Below are 19,306 nucleotides of genomic sequence, written 5' to 3'. Positions count from 1 at the left end.
CTCCTACAAAAATTGGCATAATAAAATTAAGTGATTTAATATATTTATTAAATCAAACAAATGTCAGAAAATTAAAAAAAAAAGAAAACAGAAATAAAAGGAAGAAGGGACTTACCTGGGCCTCCCCTCCCCTGCGCAGCCCAGCAGCAGCAGGCCGGCCAGCTAGGAGGCGGCCCAGCCCACCTGGCCCCTCCTCTGTCGTCTTCCTCCCCGACAGGGGAACGGCGCGTGCCGACGCGCGCGCACCGCCGCGCCTCCACCTCCTGCTTCCCTGGCCACCTCCTGCTTCCTTCTCTCGCTCTGGATGGACCGCACGTCGCCACGCAGCCGCCCCGGTCTTTTTCCCCTCCCTCTCGCTCTCCCTCCTCCCTGTTTCCCTCTTCCCCGAGCGCACCCGAGCGCAGCCGCCGCCATCGCTCGCCGTTGCCGTAGCCACCGCCTCCCCCTCGCCTCCCCGTCGTCCCCAGGAGCTCCGCCTCATCGCCAGCTACCTCCTCGCCGAGCCACGCGAGCCGGAGTGCCCCGTGGAGCCGTCGCCGCCGCCAATTCGACTCCGGCCGCCGTGGACCCTCGCCGGCGATTCGGGAGCTACCGGACATCCCCGACCTCGCCCTCGCGCTCGCTAGTTCCGCGGTGAGCCCCCGCACCGAATCCCCTCCTCCCCGTGTCCGTTTGCCCCGTCTAGCTAGCTCGCCACCGCGCCCGTAAGCCCCTCGCCGCCGGCCATGGCGCCACGGTGGCACGAGCCCAAGCCGGTCCTTTCCGCGCGCGTCCCCGTGTTCCTGGTGACGCCAGGAGCCCGTAGGAACCCTCCGTCTCCCCTGCCGTGCACCACAATGCCGCGGCCGCAAGTTGCCGAACTCCGGCCGCCGCCCTGAGCTCTGCTCCGGCGAGCTCCGGCGCCCCCGCAGCCCCCCACCAGCTCCCCTGGATGCGCGTGAGCGTGGGCTTCGCGTGGGTGGTCTCCGCCGCCCGAATGGTCGCCGGAACGGCGATCCCGAGCCCCTCCGCCGTCTCGGGCCTCGCCGGCGGCTAAACGCCGGCGGGATTGACCGGTCAACCGCGCTAACCCCCCCCCTGAGGCTGACATGTGGGCCCGACACCCCCCCTAACCATTTAATTAAATTAAAATAACCCCTGTTAACCCCCTGTCACTGACGTGTGGGTCCCACACGTCAGGTTTGACCTGGACAGCCGCGTTGACCCGCTGACGTCGTGCTGACGTCATGCTGACGCAATTATACATTTTCTGGAATTAAAATAATTCAGAAAATCCAGAAATTGATTTAAACTTCAAAAATTCATAGAAATTCAACCGTAGCTCAGATTGAAACAATTTATATATGAAAAATTATCAGAAAAATGCAATCTTGCCATCTGTACTAGTTTCATGCATGACAAACCAACCTATACATGCTGAATATGAGAAAACACATTATGGCATATATAAGAGACCTAATTTAGAAATGCATTTGAACCTTTGGTTCAAATGGACTTCAAGCTAATTGAACACTAGTTGCATTAGCTCAACAGCATCACATCTATATGCCATGTTCATGCATCATATTGTTGCATATGATTGTGTTTTGATTGCCGGCACCGTTCCTTCTCGATAGGTCCTGCTCCGGAGACGTTCCAGAGTACCTGTCTGTGAAGCAGTGCCTCCCTTGTTGTTTTACCAGGCAAGCAACCCCCCCTTGTTCATTTCGATAAAACCCTACTCTCTCGCTCCTGCTCTCAGTTATTGCATTAGGACAACAACGATTCACCTGCTACTTTGTGCTGCGGTAGTTGAACCCATTCCTCTGCATGACCTGTCATTGCCACAGTAAATAGTTGAAACCCACTAGCATGTGTAGGAGTTGATTGAAGCCATTGATGTGTTCCTACCATGCTATGCCTGCTATTGCTTAGAGTGTGTCAGGTCTGATTCATTGGGAATGAATTGGAGTGTCACGATATGTTCTGATGCTGAGAGTGAAGTGTGTGAACACGATTTGGTAAAGGTAGCGGTGAGAGGCCATGTAGGAGTACATGGTGGGTTGTCTCACTGGAACCGTCCTTAAGCCCTGAGTTCTGTGTACGTTGTCCAATGACTCGATACTACCACACATTGGGCTCCGGGCGCTCCAAGCCCTCTCGACTTATTAACCAACTTGATCTCTGTCCAGGAGTCGCAACTAGTTTCTGGTGTTTGTAGGTAGTGCTATTTTTCTACCAAGTGGCACCCGGCAGGGTGGGCTTGGGACAGACTAGGCACACGTGGCCCGGTGTACCGAGTGGCACCCGGTTGGTGGGCTCGCGAACCCTGTACACATCGTTTGGGGCCGTAAGCGACACCCCGGCCGGATCTCCTTGCGGATGGAACCCGAATAGGCGATAAACCTGGACTAGAGTCTTGTGTGGTTAGTCAGGTCGTGGCCGACACCCTCGCCAGGCTTCCGCTTGAAGGTTGCCGAGATACATGACGTGTACATGGCGGTAAGTGGCGAGAGCGTGTGTGAAGAAGTACACCCCTGTAGGGTTAACATGATCTATTCGAATAGCCGGGTCCGCGGTTATGGACTTCTTGGATGCTTACATGGTACATAGACAACTTGAAGTGGAAACTCTAAAATGCTCAAGACAAGTGTGAGTGCTATGGATGGCCTTCTCGTAGGGAGACGGGGATGAATCCATAGTAGGGTATTGTATGGTGACTAGTGGACTCGTGTACGTTGTTTCACCTCCAGAGTTTCTGGTAGTCGTAGAACAGGATAGCCACAGAGTCAAAGCTGGCTTGCTGCAACCAAACCCCACATTACCTCTTGATACAAATGCATGTATGATAGGATCTGATGTAAGTCTTGCTGAGTACCTTTGTACTCATGTTGCTTTATTTACATTTTTGCAGCGAAGACTTCGGTCTTACTAGTGTTCTCGTGGACTTCGACTAGTAGCTAGTACCTCAGCTACGATCTTGATCGGATGTTGTAGATAGTCAGGCTTCCAGCCTTTTTCATTTATAGATGTCTGTACCCAGACATGTAATGCTTCCGCTTGTTGCTTGTATGCTCTGTATGACGGGTCTTGTGACCCCTGTTTGCAATAATTGCTATGACGGCTCTTCTGAGCCTTTATCTATATAAGTTGTTGAGTTATGCTGTGATGCCATGCTGTACAGCACATACTTGCATGTTATGCGTACGTGTAATGTGTATTGCTATGTGTGGGATCTGACTATCTAGTTGTTTATTCTTAGTAGCCTCTCTTACCGGGAAATGTCTCCTAGTGCTTCCACTGAGCCCTGGTAGCTTGCTACTGCTCTGGAACACTTAGGCTGGCCGGCATGTGTCCTTCTTCGTTCCTGTGTCTGTCCCTTCAGGGAAATGTCACGCTTTGAGTACCGGAGTCCTGTTAGCCCGCTACAGCCCGGTTTACCGGAGTCCTGCTAGCCCAGTGCTACAGCCCGGACCCATTTGCTGATGACCGACACGTTCGAAGCTGGGTCATGGATGCCTGTCCCTGTAAGTCTGTGCCACTTTGGGTTTACAACTAGTCATGTCAGCCCGGGCTCCTTATCATATGGATGCTAGCGACACTATCATATACGTGAGCCAAAAGGCACAAACGGTCCCGGGAAAAGGTAAGACGACACCCGTGGGGATACCGTGCGTGAGGCCGCAAAGTGATATGAAGTGTTACCGGCTAGATCGATGTGACATCGAGTCGGGGTCCTGACAACTACCGCCTGTCGGGCGCGGTACTAGCGTACCGTGCGGTACTACCGCGCCGGCCGCGGTGCTAAGGTCGTACTACCGCTCCTACACCGGGTACTACCGTGATCTTGCACGGTACTACCGCGTCTAAGAGCCGTACTACTCTCTTAGCTCCGCAGCTCTTGGCAGTACTACCGTAGGGATCAAATCTCTCTCTAGGCATGTATCATGTGTGCTTTCTACTTGTTTCACTTGCTTTGTTGTGGTGTTTGCATTAATCTCTCTTGGCTATTGTGGGTGTTTTTGCGTTCTGTGTCTCAGGTGGTGGCTCTCGTTGTTCCAATCCCAGTCGTGACACTGGCTCCAAGCGTCTGCGCAACCCCCAAGATGAAGCCCCAGAGGGCTCCAATGCCCCCAAGCGCAATGTCAAGACCACTGCCAGCAAGCAAAAGGAACCGGCTAAGGGCATGGACGAGATTTCAACCATTGAGTATGTCGAGCGCCGGAAGATCAATCCCTATGTGAATCCTCGGGCTATCCTCAGAGGCACCGAGTTGTTCTGGACCAAGCAACATGCTCTCATCTATCTGGATGTGATCAAGAACAAGCAGAATACCTGCGTGGATGTCAAGTGGGTAGACATGCATCACCTGCGGAAAGACAAGTTTCGTGACTATTTTGGAGAGGCTCTGGACTTGGTGGAGCAGTTTGCTATTGAGCCGGTGATCTCCTTTCACCTTGACTATGACCCTGAGCTTATCTGTCAGTTCTTTGCCTCAGTGTACTTTCATCCCGGGGAGGAGCGGAGGATGACTTGGATGACCAATGGTCGTCAGTTGTCTGCTACATGGAAAGAGTTCATGGATCTGCTGCACATTCCTGATGACGGGCTTCACACCTTCGTTGGCGTCCGCCCCCATGCCAACTCTGAGTCTGCCAACAAGAACCAACTTCAGCCCTTCCTTGTTGAGAAGGTACTCCCCAATGGGAAGTCATCTTGGGTGTTGAACTCCTTTCTGGATATCATGCATCGCATCTTCCGCAACACTCTGTTCCCACGCATTGGCGACAAGGACAAGGTTCATGCATATCTAGTGGACATGTTGCTCTTGTGTGCAGAGGCACGTACTTCTCAGACTCAGCCACTTGATGTCTCTCACATCATGTGGTGTGAGCTTCGGTTTGTGGTGTTCACTCGCAAGGTTCCTATCTATGGACCGTACCTGTTTCTGCTGCTCTCCACCACTTGGGAGAAGACGTATCCAGGTGATGAGTTCCTTGCTCCAGACTGGATTCGTCATGAGTCCATCAGCCTCCGTGTCAAGCCCAACTGGGCCAACACCACTACTCGTGCTTAGGCATCTTTTGCTAGGAGGGCTGCTGGTGAGGGGGAGGTTGCTGCTGCTGAGACTACTGCTGAGGACCGTGCTGCTAGGTCCACCACTTCTTCCTCTGAGCCATCATGGGCCAAGAAGCTGAAGGACAAGATGAAGACTCTCTTCTGCATGCAGCCGAAGGGACAGTACAGGGCTCACGTGACTGACAAGGAGAGTCGCCGCCGTGACAAGAAGGTGATGAGGCTCTTTGGAGAGGATGTGTCTGGCGGGTCTGAGGACGTCATCACACCTGAGGCTGCCTGGATGTCAAAGCAGGGCTACAAGTGGACCAGTTCAGAGGATGACATGGAGGAGACTATCCCCGCCGCTGAGTCTGACGAGGAGCACGAGGAGCACGAGGAGCAGTGGGATGACTTCTCTGCCTGAGCCACCCCATGTGTGTAGGTGTCCTCTCTGCCTTTTTGGCGTCTCGATGCCAAAGGGGGAGAGAGTGTAGGGATTTGCGTTGTGTCGTGCTTGGTGTGTTTGTTTGCTTTGTCGTTTGGACCTCGTTTGCCTCGTTTGCTTTAGTTCGGTTTGTGCTTCCGAGACCTTTTCTCCATATGGTGTAAGACATATGCACTCTATCTATCTTAGTTATCTTATGTTTGTACTATCTTGTCTAGTGATAAATTTGCCTTGTCTCTATAATATAGGGGGATCTCGGTTCCTAGTATACGTGCTCATCTAGGTGGCACACATTTAGGGGAGCCCGTCTATATTATAGAGAGGAGGGGTTTGCTTTTACTCAATAGTATTTTTCCTTGTGCAAATCCCGTTTTGTCATCAATCCACCAAAAAGGGGGAGATTGTAAGGACATATTTATCCCTAAGTGTTTTGGTGATTGATGACAATGCATTTGCAGACTAATCGTGTGCCATGAGTTTTCCAGACTCTTCTCTGCTAGGCACAAGACGATTGGGTGCCCCTCGAAGACCGACGAAGATGGCGTCTTTTCTATGTTTCTTTTTGGTGGATTTGAGTCGTAGGAAAGCCGTACTATTAAGAGGGGGTCCGCGTTGGAAAGGTTTGGGTGGAATCATCACGTACACGTCTCCTTTATCCCCTCCTTCTTCCTTGGAGCTTCCTCCGTTTTTCCTGCCTCCTTTGACTGGCTGCTGTTGTGGTTGCGGTAGTACTGCTCCTGGATCAACGGTAGTACCATGGGCATCCACGGTAGTACCGCGCGGTGGCGCGGTAGTACCACTGGTGCTCACAGTAGTACCGCTCCCCTGGAGCCGCACTACCGCTGCCCACCAGGCTAGTGCCGCCCCTTTGCGGTAGTAGGAGCGGATGTAATTTTTTACATCCGCACCTGCCGCGGTAGTACCGCTTTCGCCGTGCGGTAGTACCGCGCTATGCGGTCAGGCAGTAGTACCGCCCCTCGGCAGTACTACTGTGTCGAGTTTTTGCTACTTCCGTTTTTTTGCGGAAGTAGGCACGGAAGTTCCCCTTCCCCCTGGACGGGACTTTTGCCTTACAGTAGTACCGCATTGGGGGCGCGGTAGTACCGCGCGTGCGGAAGTACCGCCCCCAGCTTGCGTCTGTTTCCCTGGCTGGGGTCGCGGCAGTACCGTGGGACGGTATGGTAGTACCGCTTGGTTGCAAGCAGTAGTACCGCGCGGCCTTGTGGTAGTACCGCTGGCCAGGCACGGTAGTACCGCTGGCCGTGGGCTGGTTGGTGGGTAACGGTTGGATCTTTTCCACACACTATATAAAGGGTCTCCTTCTTCCCCGTTGACTCACCTCTTCCACCATTAAAGCTCCATTATTGCTCCAAGCTCCATTTTCGCCCGATCTCACTCCCTAGCCAACCAAACTTGTTGATTTGCTCGGGAGCGGTTGAGAAGGCCCCGATCTACACTTCCACCAAGATATATTTGATTCCCCCTACTAATCCCTTGCGGATCTTGTTACTCTTGGGTGTTTGAGCACCCTAGACGGTTGAGGTCACCGCGAAGCCATAGTCCATTGTGGTGAAGCTTCGTGGTGTCGTTGGGAGCCTCCAATTGAGTTGTGGAGATTGCCCCAACCTCGTTTGTAAAGGTTCGGTCGCCGCCTCCAAGGGCACCAATAGTGGAATCACGGCATCTCGCATTGTGTGAGGGCGTGAGGAGATTACGGTGGCCCTAGTGGCTTCTTGGGGAGCATTGTGCCTCCACACCGCTCCAACGGAGACGTACTTCCTCTCAAAGGGAAGGAACTTCGTCAACACATCCTCGTCTCCACCGTCTCCACTCTTGGTTATCTCGTGCCTTTACTTGTGTAGCTTATTTGTTTCATATATCTTGCTTGCTTGTGTTCCTATTCGTGTTGCATCATATAGGTTGCTCATCTAGTTGCATATCTAGACAACCTACTTTGATGCAAAGTTTAAATTGCTAAAGAAAAGCTAAAAATTGTTAGTTGCCTATTCACCCCCCCTCTAGTCAACCATATCGATCCTTTCACCAACAGTATAACTCGGCCCCTCCTGGGTGGGTCACACCGCGGGGTTATATCCCCAACAAATCCAGTTTCTCATGTCAGTCATCACTGCTCCTATCAACCAAAAAGGGTTTTCCCCGCTTTATATTATAAAGCAACGACCACAACAACAACACAATGTTCAGGTAGCAGGATACAATACATGCACACCATAGGGTCCAAACAGAGCAACAACAGCTATGAAAGTCTTGCTGGAGAAACAACACACAATCCGCAAAACAAAGGTAAAAAAGGACAAAATAAGCTAATTAATCCGGGTCCGGAGGAGGCGGAGGAGATGGCAGAGCGAGTGAAGCGGTCGTGGCCTGGAGGTCGGCGACGTTCCTGTCGATGAAGGTGCGATCATGCCGCTTGCTAAGCGACCGCCGGAGCTGTAGAAAGCCACACATTTTGTATACGGTGTCAGTCACACGGAGAGGAATGATGCGCTCAATCACTAATTTGTTACAGACGGTCCATCAGGTCCAAACCAGGGTACCCACTGTAACCCAAAGGTATGGACGCATAGTTGTAGGAAGGCCTAGAACCTTGGAGAACATGTCAGGGAGGTTATCATGGCACCAACTACCAACCACAACCTCGCGAAGACAGCTCCACAGAAACCTCACAGTAGGGCATGCAAAGAAAATGTGATTAGTGTCTTCAGGAACAGCGCACAATGGGCAAAGGCCATCAGAAGTGCCATTGCGTTTGAGCACTTCCATCCTAGACGGAAGGCGGCCCTGCACCAATGGCCATAGAAAGATTCTAATCTTCATAGGCAATTTAATCACCCACATGAGATTAAGCGTTACTGGCCCTCGGGTGGCCAGTATTGCGTGATATAGCGATTTTGTGGAAAAACGCCTATTAGGCTCAAGATCCCAACGAGCCACATCATGGCCGAGGGAAGGTGTGTGCAGCACCACAGACACAATCAGCTTCTCCCAAAGGTCGCGCTCCACGGGACCAAAGGTTTGCCGAAAAGAGATCCCACCGAGGTCGGTTAAAGCCAAGGCCACGATTAGATCCCGGTCTGAGAAAATGTTGAATAATGGTTGGAAACGGGTAGCGAAGGGTTGGGCACCCGACCACCAGTCCAACTAGAACAACCTACTAGTTCCGGAACCTACCAAAATCGATGACCCTAGGCGGAGGGTTGGCATTAGCTGAATGATCGTTTGCCAAAATTAGGAGCCACCAGTTCACTGAGCAAACGCTAATGGCTGGCCGCGCAAATATTTTGGGCGGATAATATCAAGCCAGACTCTCGCCTCCCCAGAGGTGATCCGCCATAGCCATTTGGATAAGAGGGATATGTTCATCCTTTTGGATGAGATAACCCCAAGGCCCCTTGGTCCTTGGGTTTGCAGATATCAGACCATTTCACCATATGGTACTTCTGCTTGTCACCTTTGCCCGCCCAGAATAAGTGAGATAGATACTTGGCGATGTCATGGTGCAGGGATTCCTTCAAACTATAGAATCCCATGAGATACATCAGTAAACTCGACAGCGAGGAATTAATCAGAATGACCGGGCTACCTTGGAGAGCCATTGACCCTGCCATGGCTCGACCTGATATTGGACCTTGGTCACTGTTGGCCAAAGGTCCTTCTCAAGTATTCGTGAGTTACTAACCGGCATGCCAAGATATGTTGTTCGGAAGGACCTAAGCTGACAGTTAAGCTGGTTTGCGGTCTAACGCTTCTCGCTGTCAGAGTAGCCTAATATCATTACTTCACTCTTGGCGAAGTTGATCGTCAGACCAGGTATCTCTTAAGTGTAATAAAAGGAACTTGAGGTGCTAAATGTCCTCGTCAGAACCCTCAACCATCAAGATCGTGTCGTCGGCATATTGCAGGTGGGTAATCCCTCATGAGCCCAGGAGATGAGGGCATACCCCCCCCCCCCATATATGACCGGCCCTCTTCGCCATGTCTAATATGCCTGCTAGGGTATCCACCACTAGGTTGAATAAGAAGGGGGAAGTGGGCTCCCCTGACAAACTCCTTGAGCCGTATGGAAGTAAGGACCCACTTCCCCATTGATATTGACGGCTAAACGACCACACGTCACCAGCTGCATCACCCTGGCGATCCAATGTGGATCGAAGCCCTTCCTAATCCAAACTTCCCGAAGGAAGGACTAATGAACGGTGTCGTAAGACTTGTGAAAGTCAATCTTGAAAAAAAAAATCTTTGAGGTGTCTCCTCTTAACCTCATGGATAACCTCATGCAGAACCAGGATCCCATCAAGAATGAACCGACCCTTAATGAAAGCGGTCTGATTCAGATGGGTAATCCATGGTGCAATCAGGGCCTCCCTAATGGCCATTGCTCCTATCTTCGACTACTTGTTGTCCAGCATATCAGCTTCCGCTACTCCTCTCTCTCTCCGGCTAATTGTTGTTGCTAATCTGCTATACACACACATACACCCTATGAACACACGTACACACATTCTATCCCTTTGAGCACCTATGAGGTATTGAGTATAAATGAATATAGTTGGAAAGCTTAAAATAAATACAGAAAAATGCAAGCACAGTGCCTTCGGTGCACTGGTTTCATCGAAAAAAACCTAATCATCTGAGAGCTCAGTTCACAAATCTTGATAATCTTTGATTAAAAGGTAAACAAAGTAGTGATTTCAGCCACGAGCAGATGGCTTGTTTCCTTCATGGAAAAAAAGATGGCTTGTTTCCATTTCCTTGAGAGTCTGATGCCTCGAAAGGACAGATAAGGGCATCTCCAATGGCAACCCGCAAAAAGCCTTCCGCATTCATCCACGGATAGGGGACCAGTCCGCGGATACAGATGCGGGAGGCAGCCATCCAACACTAGCTGCATACATTTTCACAACAACTGAAACCAATCGGACAAAATTCATGCAAACAAGGCCGGATTTCATGCAAACATGACAGATTTCATATAAAAATATGGATTTAAATATAAACATGACGGATTCCAGTACATTTACATCAATCGTGCTAGCTCGGCTCTAAAGGTATAATTAATACCTAATCTAAACCTCCACCCATGGATCCCTTTGTCTTCCTCATGTCCGGCGGCCTGATCACCGGACTCCCGGGACCCTCGGAGGTATATGCTTCAGCGCAAAGGATGGCTCACTTCCCTGCCACTCATTGGAGTGAAACCCCCAGCTTATGCTTCAGCGGGAGGGGAAGGCGGCGCCTCCACTTCCCTGAAGCCCATGTGAGATCAATTGAGGTCCTCAAAAGAGAAGAATCGGGCAAGACAACGACAGTGTACACCGGTGTCGCCTAGGCGGTGGCCTTCGTGGGACCCAAGCGGCGGCGAACCCCCGTGTTCTACTTATCCTCAATGATTGCGGCGGGCGCGGAGGCGCTAGCCATCAACTCGTTGCTCTCCGCGCACCCAGCTTCTGCCTCTGCCTGCATGACACGGTTGCACGCATGGGAGGTGTGGTCATCGACGGCAGCGATGACGCCAGTCCCACCGTGCTCCCCGCCATGCTGACGTCGAGCAACTGGCCACTCCTCATCGAGTCAGTCTAGAGCGGTGAGTTGCTGAACCACGCGGCGACTTGGAGTGGCAACTTGCTTCGTCGGGTGAGGCTCGGGAGGTGGGTCAACGAGCTGCCTCGCTTGTATTCGACCGGCTCGGCGGGCCACCCAACCGGTTTGTATGCCAGAGAACTGATCTTTGGAAGCCATCAGAAGAGTGGTGGGGGAGGAGTTTGGGGGAGTAGGAGAGGGGTCTGGTTCTTGCCCGGCGTCTGTCCCTAGTTTAAATAGAGGGCGGACAATAGGTGCTCGGTCGGCGTTCCGTTTAACGCTGACTAGCTCATGAACGGACGTGTGGTCAGAGTAGGTTTCTCGGCTTCCACACAGGATTAATGGAGGTGTATGAATGCAGCGAGGAGGCTTGTTCAGCCGGGCGTGCAGTGGGTGGCACCCTCGGCCGGCACGCCGCTTCAATGGCGGAGGCAGTGAGAGGTCGTGTCCACCCTGAGTCATCTTTAATGCGGAGCGACGCGCTCTACAGCGGCATGAATGCGGGCAAGTGACGTCGGGCGGGAGCGCGTGGGAGGGTGGAGGGCTTTTTGATGGCCAAGGCTGTCAGAAGCGCGCTTGAGAACAGTCCGGACTCTCGCAAATCTCCCCACTTTTATCTTTGGTTTGTGAGAGAAATTGCATCCAGACCGCTCCACAGGCCGATATAGATTGGCATTGGAGCTTCCGCAGTTCGAACAACGTCGTCCCAAGGAGGTTTGCGGGTCCAAGATGCCGTAAGGCTTTGTTACAGCGGTTGGTTCACCAGTGAAACATATGCGACGGCACGTGGCGTCCGCCCGACCCGGCCGACGCCTGCGCTGGAGAGCAGGTGGCTGCCTCAAATAGCTTCCCAAAAGAAAGCACCAGTCTATCGACATCCCTTCTACTTCCTCTCCTTCCTCCACCCGCTGCTGCTCTTTCCACAGCCATGGCCACAGGCGCAAAGCTCTGGTCGAGGAGGTTGAAGCCCAAGACCACCCTTCGAGCTCCCCCGCACTAGATCCGGGGTATTGGCATGCCGGGGAGGTGATCTGTGGTGCGAGGAACAGATCATTGAAACATTGACGATAAGCTCCAAGAATTCCCACTCTTTGATTTCATTCTTTTAATGGCGTTTTGTTGACGCGGTGCCCTCTTTTTCCAGTTCATAATCCTTGATTTGTTCTCGCCTCTCTTGGATTGGTTGTAGTAGCGGCCACCACCAATTTGGCCGGTTCCACGGTTTCAATCGTGGCGATGTAACACTGTATGGTAAATGTTTCACGAAAAAACCGGATAAAAACACCGTGCCTCTTTCATAACATGCTCCTGACTCGGTTTCTTGTCTGGTATTTTTTTTTAAAGTTCGTCAAAATCTATCAATATGGGATCTAGTTTTGAAGCTCGACGTGAAGAATTCAACGATGAAAACGTTTGAAATTTGGACGTATAACTTAAGAGATAAAACATTCTAAATAAGCGGATATACAAAAAAAACTCCCAGGTTGCGTCAGGTATGCAGTGTGTCACTTGTTGCAACAAAATGAGAGTCATCTTAGAAAGGGATACTTCTTAATTAGCGATTTCATCTAAAGCATGGATTAGGAGCTCCCGGCGTGTATTTCCTATTTGACATGATCTGCGTCAATTAGTCGGCGTGCCGCACAGGCATCGACCGAGACGGCCCGGCCCAATTAAAAGCCAGGCGTGCGTTGCTATGAGTCCTGGTTTTGGGAAGGGAGCGCCTAACGGGCGCTTTAAGCGCCGGTTCTGCATCCTGGCGCACATGCGCCTGAGCACGTGGGCCGGCCCAACAACTAGACAAATATCGTTGACTGGTTCCATCGATCGTGTTTCCTCGTTCGGTCCAAAGCGGTGATTGGTCGTGGTCGACCAGTTCACTGGTCAACCATTGACTTTTAAAAAACAGAAGAAAAAAAAACACGAAAAAATCAGCGCATTATAAAAAGGACATGAATTTCAAAAGGTTCACAAATTTAAAAAACAGTTCGTCGAATTTGGAAAAGTTCATCGGATTTGAAAAAAGGTTCATCAGATTTAAAAAAAGTTCATCGGATTTGAAAAAAGGTTCACCACATTTGAAAAAAGTTCATTGAATTTGAAAATAAGTTCATCGCATTTGAAAAAAGTTCATCGAATTTGAAAAAAAATTCACCACATTTGAAAAAAGTTCATCAGCTTTGAAAAAAAAAGAAAACCGCATTCGAAAAAAAGTTCATAAAATTTGAAAAAGTTCATCACATTTGGAAAAAGTTCATCGAATTTGAAAAAAAAAGTTCATCACATTTGAAAAAAGCTCATCACATTTGAAAAAAGTTCATCGAATTTGAAAAAAAGTTCGCCGCATTCGAAAAAATTCATAAAATTTGAAAAAGTTCATCGGATTTGAAAAGAAGTTCATCAAATTTTAAAAAAGGTTCACGAATTCAAAACGCAAAATCATGTATTATAAAAAAACGTTTAGCAATAAAAAAGTACAATGGAAATGAATAAAAATGAAAAAAGGAACAAAACCGTTCCAGCAAGAAAAGAGAACAAAAGAAGTAAAAAGCTATAACTAGACATGTAAAAGGCTGGTAGTTGGTTGGTTACGGTGGCGACCGTTTAACCTGGTGATCCTTTGTTCGAGCCACCACATGTACATGTGTTGTTTTTTGTTTCTTTAAAGCAGAAAAAAAAAGTTTGAACGTGGGCCGGCCCAGCGCGCACAAGGGGGTGTGCGCCCTGTACCGCTAAGCCTATAACGGGCGCAGCGGGCGCCGTTTAGGAATTCCCATTTGGGAACGTGCTGGCAAGTTCCAGCCGGTTTTCCTAGTTTTGGGATTTTTTTCTGTTTCTGTCTTTGCTGTTCTCATTTTTTTCCTGTTTCTTTTTGGTTTTCCCACCTTTTTTCTTTTTCTTTTATGTTCCTTTCATTTTTCAATATTCAATTTTTCTTCTTTATTTTACATCCTTTTACTTTATTTTAATTTTCCAAGATTATTTTCATTTTCAACCAATGCCCAGAAATTTTAAAATGTATGCACTTTTTATATTTCGTAAGTGTTTTTAAAAAATGTTTCTGTTTTGAAACTTTGTTCAGAAATTCCAAGAAAGTTAGGATTTCAAATATTTGTTTGCTTCTTATAAAAAAAATTCCAAAAATTTATATATAGAATTTGAAATTTTAAAATGTTCACGTTTTTAAAGAATCAAAAAATGTTCCTAGTTACAAAATCAGTTCACAAATTTTTAAAAATGTTCATATTCCCAAACAATTTTTAAAAGTGAGCCCAGTTTCAAATTTCATGCACAAAGAAACATGACAATTTTTGCAAGTTTAAAAATGTTCAGGAATTAAATGTTCCGGATTTGCAATTTTGTGAAAATGTTCATGTTTTCAAATTTTGTTCGCAAATTATTATTTTTCATATTTTGGAAATTTTGTTAATAATTTCGAAAAATGTTCATGCGTTGTATATGATGTTTGCATATTTTCAAAAAGTGTTCTTAATTTCAAAAAATATACTTTTAAAATTTTGTTCCTTTTTCATTTCTGTTGAGAATCCCAACACACCCGCCGGTGGTTGTTACTCCTGGCGGGATCTTGACTAGCCCCAGAGATCAATACTAATCTTTTCTGCGCACTTTGTCCCCACCTCGGTCGTCACCTCGGTCGTGGCCCCTGGCAAACATACGATGATCCTGTCATTTTGCAATCACGTCCTCTTATATATATATATATATATATATATATATATATATATATATATATATATATATATATATATATATATATATATATATATATATATATAAGACAGGGTATTACTTACCCTTCTTCTCCTCGAGCTGACTTTTGGCAAGGCCGAGCTCTTTCCTGGACCCCTCGAGGTCCTGCTTCAATACGGCGACCTCCACAGTTAGTGCGGTGCACGCCAGCAGCGAAGCTTGCACATGCATATTGACATACTTATATTAGACTCCTGCGATATTATTTGATCCTCTGTTCGGCTTTTCTTTGTGAACACCGAACAAAGCATCAGTGGCTACTGTCTATGCGTTAATATTTTTACTATATTTTAAAACACTTACCTCGAAGCCTGTTAGAAGGCTGGCACAAGCTTCAGTCAATCCGCTCTTGGCGGACTGAACCTTCTGGATCACTTGCACTCATGATAGTGAGGTGCTCCTCGTCGATGGAAGCGTTGCGAAGCGCTTCCAGCAGATTGTTCGGTGCCTCTGGATGGACAGAGGTCACCGGCACAGGCGTCTTGCCCCTCTTAGAAGGAGGCCGCCTGCCCGAGCCCGGTACCGCTGGAGGGTCCAGCACGGTGTTCGGCTGAGGGCCGAACTCGGAGCTCTCAGGGGCCCTGTCCCCGCGGCTCCCAGAATACGGAAGGTCGCCTTGAGGCGCCTCCAGGACTGTCTCCCCTCGATCCGGTGCCTCTTGAGACAACACCCCGGCGTCGTCAGCAGGATGAGGGGAGGTGGCGGTCGGGACTGGATCGTATCCATGTCCGACAAGCCCAAGGAGTCGTCCGATGATACATCGATACTGGCTTGTGGCGGCCTGCATAATTGCGTTCGGCGTTAGGGAAAGCAGTGCGAAAAAGGAATCCTAGGAGTTACTCTGGTATCCGAATACTTACGATCTCCCCGGGGGCTTGACCCTGGGCAACCACTCGTCTTCGCCTTCGTCGGCGGCGGTGGAACTGTCCGGAAGGAGAGTCCTTCCCTTCTTGGACCCTCCGGCTTCCCCGGTTGGGGCGGCCTTCCTTTTCTTGTCTCCCCCAGTCGGTGGGGGAGCATCTTTTTCTTCCTCTTCCTCGTCTTCAGGGGAAGAGTGCGCCGCAGAGTCATCAGACGGTGAGTCCGACGACGCCTGGCGTTGGGAACTCTTTTAGGTTCCCTTGGCCTTCTTGGTCTTCTCCGGCACCGTATACGGGGCCGGAGTCAACATCTTCGCCAGAAGAGCGTCTGCGGGGCCTTCGGGCAAAGGAGCCGGACAGTCGATCTGTCCGGCCATCTTCTGCCAGTCCTGTCAAAGGTACAGGAGTTAAGATCCCGCATAGAGCCAATCTATATAAAATAAGTATCCTATAAAAGGTAAAGCAGCTTACCGCACTGGCTTGGCGCTTCGTGCTGAATCTGTGATCCTCAGTAATAGGGGAGGGGGGGACCTCGGCACTTTTGAACAGCACCCTCCAGGCGTCTTAATGAGTCGTGTCGAAGAGCCTGTTCAGAGTTTGGTGCTGCACTGGATTGAACTCCCACAAGTTGAAGTCCCGTTGTTGGCACGGGAGTATCCGGCGGATGAGCATAACTTAGACTATGTTGACAAGCTTGAGCTTCTTATCGACCATGTTTTGAATACATGTTTGGAATCCGGTCAGCTCTTTCGAATTACCCCAGGACAGGCCCTTCTCTTTCCAGGAGGTGAGCCGCGTGGGGATGCCAGATCAGAACTCGGGGGCCGCTGTCCATGTAGGGTCGCGCGGCTCGGTGATATAGAACCACCCCGATTGTCACCCCTTTATGGTTTCCACAAAGGAGCCCTCGAGCCATGTTATGTTGGGCATCTTGCCCACCATGGCGCCTCCGCACTCCGCCTGGCGGCCGCCCACCACCTTCGGCTTGACATTGAAGGTCTTCAGCCATAAGCCGAAGTGGGGCTTGATGCGGAGGAAGGCCTCGCACACGACGATAAACGCAGAGATGTTGAGGACGAAGTTCGGGGCCAGATCATGGAAATCCAGGCCGTAATAGAACATGAGCCCCCGGATGAATGGATGGAGAGGGAATCCCAGTCCATGGAGGAAATGGTGAGGAATACTACCCTCTCATGGGGCCTGGGGGTGGGGATGAGATGCCCCTCATCTGGGAGCCGGTGCGCGATGTCGTCGGGCAGGTATCTGACTCTCCTCAGTTTCTTGATGTCTCCCTCCGCGACGGAGGAGACCATCCATTTGCCTCCCGCTCCGGACATGGTTGGAGAAGGTTGAGATGGAAGTGCGGACTTGGGCGCTAGAGCTCGAGTGTGCGAAAACGGATGAGCAAAGGAGGAAGAAGGTGTGGATAGAAAGGTGAATCCTTATCCCTTTATATGGGCGGACGAAACTAAGCATCTCCACTTGCCTGGTAAAACTCGCTTATCCCCCAAGCGCCGCAATTGATGGCGCGGTGGGGTTACCCATGCCCGTATTGATGAGAATCCCGTAATAAGGGGACACGATCTCTGCTTTGACAAGACGTGTCGAAAAACTGCCTCGCGTTATGTGCGGGGCTGGTTAAAAGAAACGGTTCGAATAATCACCGGGCCATGACGTAACGTCATGCTGCCAAAACAAGCCAGCACATTAGATCTGCGAAAATATTATTCTCTCTACGGTGGAATGTGGAACTTATTTTGCAGGGTCGGACACTATCCTCGTATTCAAATTCTTCTGTGATGTATTCGAAGAAGGAACCCGCCTTGCAATGCCGAAGACAATACTGCGCGCCGGACTCATCATCATTGAAGCCTGGTTCAGGGGCTACTAAGGGAGTCCTAGATTAGGGGGTCTCCGGATAGCCGGACTATCTCCATTGGCCGGACTGTTAGACTATGAAGATACAAGATTGAAGACTTCGTCTCGTGTCCAGATGGGACTCTACTTGGCGTGGAAGGCAAGCTAGGCAATACGGATATGGATATCTCCCCCTTTGTAACCGACCTTGTGTAACCCTAACCCTCTCCGGTGTCTATATAAACTGAAGGGTTTTAGTCCGTAGGACAACAACCATACCATACAATCATACCATAGGCTAGCTTCTAGGGTTTAGCCTCTCTGATCTCGTGGTAGATCTACTCTTGTACTAACCATATCATCAATATTAATCAAGCAGGACGTAGGGTTTTACCTCCATCAAGAGGGCCCGAACCTGGGTAAAACATCGTGTCCCCTGCTTCCGGTTACCATCCGGGACCCCCTACCCGAGATCCGCCGGTTTTGACACCGACACCTACTATACCCCCGTCCTGGTTTATAAGTAGGATTTAACTAATAAAATACGAATGCATGTCGCCTAAGATTATATCGTTGGAGCCGTATTTGAACATAGTTTTCAGCTATACAATTTTTGTAACATGCATTAATACTTTTTTGGTTAAATTTAAGGTTATATACCAGCAAGCATTTGTCCGCAACACACACGGCTTATTCCATCACAAACAGCTTGGATGGATCAAATGTATGCCACTTATCGCACACGCAACACTAATCTAATTCGTGCTTGATGTCTCCGACATCGCTCACACAGTTCATCTTATTTGCCACGTATCACTATGCTGGCCTCTGCTTGCGTCCCTCGGCAAGCTCTGCTCGCCGTTAGGCGCCGCAGCGAGATGTGCTCACCATTAGGTGCCGAGGCGCGCTCTGCTCGCGTCCGTTGGCGCGCTTTGCTCACGTCCGTCGGCGCGCTCGGCTTGTGGACAGCTTTTCCTTGCGGGTTCAACTGCTATATATATAGTAGCACTATTCTAATCCCAGGATTAGAATAGTTATTTGGATCACGGATATATAGTGCCCGATGGGATCCTCCCGAACCGGTGCGGCCAGCGCCAGGCGATAAAACAAAAATAGAAAAAAGAAAAGAAAAAACTCGCAGCTTCTCCCCACGTCTCCCCACTCCACCCCGCAACCGCCCGCACCCCTGGATCCCCTCCGCCGAGTTCCCTCCCTAGATCCCCACCGCGGCGCGCCCTCCCCGGACCCCCCACGCCGCCGCGCCCTCTCCCTGGAAGGCCCCCCCTCCCCACCCCCCCACCCGTAGGCCCCCGCCGCCACGCCCCCTCTCGGAGGCCCCCACCGCCGCGCCACCTGCAAGGATCCACCCACGGCGGCGCGCCCTCCTCGGAACCCCCACGCGCTTGGCCGGATCCTGCGGCCGCCTCACGCCTCCACCACCAACCGCCGCTGCTCTCCCCGTCCCCCACCTCCGGTCAACCCCGCACTTCTCCCCTCCGGTGAGCTTTCTCTCGCCTCTGCCTTCGGGTAACTCCCCATGATCCTCCCGCTAGTCACCGCCTGGTTCATCTTGGGCGCCGCTAGAACGAGCGCGTCCATGCGCGACCCTCGGACCACCATCGCGGCCCGCCCCTTTGATGGCCATTCTTGTTCTTCAAGCTCCCGGATCCCGCAGATGTCGTCGTCCCCAACCCCCCTGCGCGGCGCAAACGCTGTTCACCTGGACGTTTCCGAT

Source organism: Triticum aestivum, chromosome 4A, assembly GCF_018294505.1.
Source record: "Triticum aestivum cultivar Chinese Spring chromosome 4A, IWGSC CS RefSeq v2.1, whole genome shotgun sequence".
NCBI lineage: Eukaryota > Viridiplantae > Streptophyta > Magnoliopsida > Poales > Poaceae > Triticum > Triticum aestivum.
This window is presented reverse-complemented; position numbering follows the sequence as displayed.